We start from the raw sequence: 6138 nt of genomic DNA on the forward strand, positions 1-6138 counted from the left end.
ACACCGCTCATTCCATATACTTTCTTTTGCATAACTATTCCATTCTATTTATTATATCAGAAAGAATTATCATTTATTTTCAAACAATTAGTTTTTTCTCTTATTAGACTCATTCCCAAATATTTTAAAACATTAGTAATAGGATATGCTAAATAGATAAAGGTAAAAGAAATTCTCTGAGTTAATGATGACACATTTTTCTTTCATAAATTAACAGAATATTTTGTATTGTTTTATGTCATAAAGTTAAAGACAACCCATAAAACCCCAAACAAGCCAAAAATTTCACTTGATCTCGAATTAAAACCTAATTTCAGTTCAGATCTTAAACTCTCCCTTAAGACAATCTGTGACCCAGTGCTTGCAAGCCAACTTTGGTTATTGACTTTAGGACTTTCAGAAAATGGAAAAAAATCAGTAACAATATGTAGAGTCAGAGAAGGTGCCCCTTCCGTTTGCACTAGGAGAACTTTGCCAAACAGAAGAGCAGGTAAATATGTTTTTCTTGCCATTTATACTTTCCTCAGGATGGTGTGCAGCAAAGTTTACCATATACTAAGGAAAACATAAGCATGACATTTGCCTAATACAGATATAGAGCTTGAGCTCCAGGCTCTTGCTTTTCTACTGCAAGCTCAGGAAAACAAAGCAAACCGAAAAGCCTTTACAAACACTCTTACAACTATAAAATATCCATCAGTTTCTGCAATAGTATTAGCCTTCCTGAGGAAGCTGATTAATTTGCCATAGTTCCCATTTCTTTCAACATTTGCCCAGACACTTTGTTAGGACTTTCACTTTCTCTGCAACTTAAAAATTTGCCATTAATACAGGCAAAATCTGTCTTTTTCTCCCTCTATTCCCCTCTTACATAGGCACACAAATACACATATATTCACACACACACACCCACCATCATCACCATCATCAAGCATTATATTTACATATCATTTCCAACTTGAAGAGATGGAAAAAATTGACAGACAAGGATAATATCGCACAAAAGGATGACTGTACTGTTTTAAAAATTAGATGATATGGATTGATTGAAACAATTGTGTAGACAATGATTCATAGATTAACACAAATCTTGGCCTAACACTGGCTGGGTATGAGTTGATTTGATTTGCTTTTAATTTTTTCGGACTTAAATTTCTTATTTTTTTCAAAATGAAGTAATGAATGATGTAATGCATAAATACATTTCTGTTTAGAACATGCAGAATATATTAAAGTGATTATGGTTCTAACTGAAATATAGTAATTGTTTTGTAACTGTAGACATAGAGTTTAGTGGGAGAGCAAAACTTTTTGGCTACTGTCACTGTATGAACTCAGGGGACAATGCACGGATTCCTGTTTCTCATCTCCCTCCTCTTTTTCTGCTTTTGTACTCTTCTCTGTTTCTCATTTCCACACTGTCTCCAAATCCTGCCTATTTTGGAGAAGCACAAGACTTCTCGGTTTGTGTATCACTCTATAGCAATTCTCTAAACAGATGGAAATCTTTCTTTGGCCTCATTTTAGTTTCATTAGCATCTTCTGTGAAAGTTAAAAGGCAAAAACAAAACAGCATAAAACATTAAACCTTTCTCTTACATTAAGCATAAATATAAAACATAAAATTCTTACATTAAACAACTTTCACTTCATTATTGTCTTTATATTGTTATACAAATCTAGTATTTTTCCCTTATTTCTCTGCTTTTTCTACCAGGTTGGTTCAATACAGAGATACTGAGGTGCTCAGATATTCTGGACAAAGAGAAAGACAGAATTGAGGAAAGAAAACCCGTGTTCTTCCCTAGAAAAACGTAGAGTCCTTTGAAGGTATGTTCTATCTTCTATTTCTTTGACATTTAGTGTTACGTAACACAAGAATGATACGTTTTTCAAGACAAAGGAAAATCTTCCTGTCAAGACTAAATTAGAATATTAAGCCTCATGGTTTGCATGTTGTAATATACCGGTTACTCACAGGTTTGGGTACCTCACTATAGGGAAGAGGGATCGCTCCCAATTGTTTTTAAGGGTGAGTGAACCAATCTGTTATGTATAATTGTCACTTAAGTCAAATTATTTTTCCTATGGCATGCATGCATGCATGTGATCCTATTTCAAGTGAAATATGATAAAGAAGTTGCATGTAGGAAGATGACTTGGGCATCAAGAACACTTTTGTTTGAATCTTTATACCTCCTTGGGTTTGCATTGATGAGCAAACCTTTGTTCTGTCAAAGATGCAAAAGTATAAATTTTATGACTCAGTTTTCCTTTCTTTGTGAAGTCATTACAAATATATTGCTGTGCTAATGTCTTCAGGGATTCTCTGCAATTTCAGTCCTGATTGAGATTTAAAAAGAACTGTTGATGGATAAGCATGCCATACCTTGTTCTTGTTTGTCTTGTCACAAATTAGACATTGAGTAGTCATGCTTCACTAGATCAAGGTTTTCACTTTTAATGTAGTATAATGGCTAAGCCTCAGCAGTCTAATATGGAAAAATGTTTTTTTGCTACTAATTAGCACATTTTCTGTGGGGCTTGACTAGTGATTCCCACGAACTGCTCTGTGTGTCCCTGTGGTTTTCTCACAGGTATTGGTAACACCAAGACCAGGCCTAGTCATACAGCCTTGAGTAGATCAGAACACAAATCGGCCATGAATTTTTAGTATGATGTGGTGAGATGAATCCTGGATTAGGAATCAAGAAGCCTGTACTATTAACAATATTTTTGTGGGCATAACAAAGTGACTGAAATTCTTACTCTCATTTTCATCAAATTCAGTGTGTATGTATGGTAAGGGGAGAGATTGAGGAGTAAGACAAGACAGAATCTTCCCGGTGTTTCAAAGAATTGCAGCTAGTATTAAATAATGCCTATGCTAAGAAAAACTATTGTAAAGAACCTTGAAAATTGAAAATATTCTCAAAATACACACTGTAATCACTTACAGTTAACACAGAGAGATTCCTGGAGGAATCTCAAGGAAGGGCTAGCTGTCCCGAAATATCAATCATTAAACTGTCATCCTGCTGCTATAGATACAGACTTTGATTGACATTTGATGTCCATGAAGCAGTCTGCAATTAGTAAAAATAGTGCATAAGTTGTTTTAACCAAAAAATAGCTGGAAGAAGTTCTGTTATTACAAATCATGCATTGACCTCTAAATTAACATTAGATCAGACAAAGTGGGGAAGAGAAATTGCAAAGAAGGCGAATTCAGAAATGACTTTTGGAAAAGAAGCAAGAGGTCAGGAAAAAATCTTTCCTTATATTCATTTTGCATAGAGACTGTAGTGATGCAGCCTGTCTATCCTGGTCAGATAACATGCATTCATTGATGCAAGTACCACAAGAAAACAATGGCTTGACTTAGAATCTGTTATTTCTGGATTGGAAAACCACAGCTGCCATGGAGAAGTTAGGGAACTAAAGACTGTGTGTGTGTGTGTGTGTGTGTGTGTGTGTGTGTGATGTTTTTGTTTTTGTTGTTGGTAGTGGTGGAGGAGAATAGCAGCCAAAATTATGTTTGAAAAGGCATACAAAAACGTTTGTGATGTTTTTGAGTTAATAATTGAAAAGATTCTCCGTGACTACTCTAAAATATATTGATTTTCTTTGGTATGATAGAATAAATGATACTGTAAAGTAAAAACTGAAATTATCAGTGTCATGAAAAGTCAAATACCTAGTTTATTTATGTAATTTTTCAAGCCAGGGATAATTAATAACAATTAAAATGTAATTTTATGGAGAAAATTAATCCTGGAGAGGTTCACGAAGCATGAAATAATCAAAATGATTAAATGAGATTCAATGACATACAAAGAGAAAGTAAATAAAACTAATAATGTATATCTGTTATATTACCTCAGCCAGAAGTATTTATAATATAAATGTAACGAGTAAATCAAAGAGTCAAGCAACATTCGAGGATCAAACTCAGTTTACACACGTATTAGCAGTGTAATGTGAATTCAGAGCACCTCATCATCACAGTTGTATTTATAGTAATTCCTAAACCGACTGCGCCATGAATTTATATTTTGATATCATGGAGCCAGTGCTTATATTCCTTTAGTTGTTTTTCAAAGTACTATCACTTGAGTAATGATTTTAAAAATTACTTTAAACTCTAACAACTAAATATTCCTTTTCTTTTGGGCCATTTTGAATTTTCTAATGGTTTTTAATTTCTCACAAATTATGCAACAAGTAACAACTTCATCTCAATCTGGTCCAGAGTTTAGAGGCTGTCAACAATACATTTTATTACATGCATTAAAACTACGGAGTCTCCAAGTGCTGGAATCTCACTTGTCACTAACTCTTTGAGGTTTTTATTGACATGGGCACCGCATCTGGAACCTATATTGGTAGACTGCTCACTGGCACATCTGCTTATGTGTTTAAATAAAAATTAATAAGCTTCCCTTGGTTATTTTTATCCTATTTTATTTTTTACTTTAATTTAAATAACAAAACAATCAATGTGGGGCATACTTGCTAGAAAACATGCTAATTAATTTAGACAGATAATGGTAAATACTTCATGACTTTTTATTAGTATGGAGTTCAAAACTAAATCAGTGGAAATATTTTTGCCATGTGAGATGCAATGTTTTTTTTTCTTCCTCAAACCAAAATATTGAGTTGGATAAAGGCACACTTGCCTCTTTATTGATAGATAAATAACTTTAACTTCAAATTTAATTGTAAATAAAGAATCTTCCAACATATTATATTTATTACACTTGGACACTACAGATGTATGATGCTATTAAAAATGTGAGGATAGACTTTGCGGAGTAGTGGGTAAACCTGCCACTTGAAACATCCATATGCCACATCAAAGTACTGAAGGATTTCCTATTTTTTTCAAACAATTCATCATTGCTAACTTTATAAAATTATAATTCAAAAGCCAGTCAGGTACTAACATAGAAAATAATTGTGGAGAGATAAAGCTTTTATCCACATCTCTGCTTCTTTTTTCATTTTTAAATTTTTAACATTTATTTATTTTTATTAGGAAGGTAGATTTACAGAGAGAGGAAGAAAAACAATCTTCCACATATGTAAGGCAAGAATTTAGCCACTGGGTCAGCATGTTGGGCTGCATGTTTCTGCTTCTTATCCAGTTTACCACTAATGCAGATGTTGGGTTAAATAATATGGTTCCTGTCACCCATGTGGGAGAAATACATGAAGTTCCTATGTCCAGTGTCAGCAGTTGTAGATTGGACCATTGAATGGAAGATTCCATTCCCTCTCCCATCACTCTATATTTCAAATGAATGTAAAGAAAAATAAATCTTTGAAAAAACACAAAGAGTTATTTTCAAATCTTGACTCAAATCAGCATCTTGCTCCCTGCTACTCTGCAGAAATTTAGATAGCTGCAAATCCCTGAACATGGTGATTCTAAGAAAAATATATCAAACCAATACCAGTCACATAAAAATGCAGGTTATACAAAGAGAATATAGCTTGCTGATACAAATTGGCATGGGAAACTGATTAATGATGCATGAAACTACAGGTTATAAACCTGGATGTAGTAAAGATTATATGAGATAACAGCAACAGTGGTCCTTACGAGAGAATTTCTTTTCCTCTTTCATAAAATTTATTATCTAACTTTTCTCATTCAAGTGTCAAAACATGGAACAGAAAATTTTGAAGCCGAGTGAATACGCATTAGTTTGTTTAATGGAATGAACATGCCATATGGTATGTAAAAAATGCTGTGGCAAACGGAGACATCCCTATTATTTCCAACAGTTGATCTTTATTGACTTTATAAAATGTTATGATAAAGCCATTCATATATCATACAAAATGTTTGTAGTGATCCAGCTATGTTCAATCATTAAAATCAATTTTTAAATTTTCAGTCAGGGAGACTTGGAAAGGCACCAACCTTTGTCCCACTCTCAACCCTACCCACTATTCCCACATATATAGAGCTGATAGAGTTCTATATGATTTCTAATCATATTTCTTATTAAAAATTCTTGTAATATAGTCTGACTTAATTATCAAAGTAAGAGGTTTCTTCTTATTCTATATATTGTGGTTGGATGTGTATATCTTGAGCTTTATTATCAGCTGGAAGTATACAGGACT

General features: G+C 33.4%; 1 long non-coding RNA gene across 1 annotated transcript in view; it reads left to right on the plus strand.

Annotated features, from left to right (window-relative positions):
• LOC131480217 (uncharacterized) overlaps positions 1-1834 on the plus strand; it is a 262851-nt gene extending 261017 nt beyond the window's left edge. Inside the window, exon 3 of the long non-coding RNA XR_009245343.1 lies at positions 1718-1834. This is a non-coding gene — a long non-coding RNA (uncharacterized LOC131480217). The remainder of the gene's footprint in view (positions 1-1717) is intronic.
• Positions 1835-6138: the final 4304 nt, after the last annotated feature.

This window comes from Ochotona princeps, chromosome 4 (assembly GCF_030435755.1).
Source record: "Ochotona princeps isolate mOchPri1 chromosome 4, mOchPri1.hap1, whole genome shotgun sequence".
In the NCBI taxonomy this organism is placed as follows: domain Eukaryota; kingdom Metazoa; phylum Chordata; class Mammalia; order Lagomorpha; family Ochotonidae; genus Ochotona; species Ochotona princeps.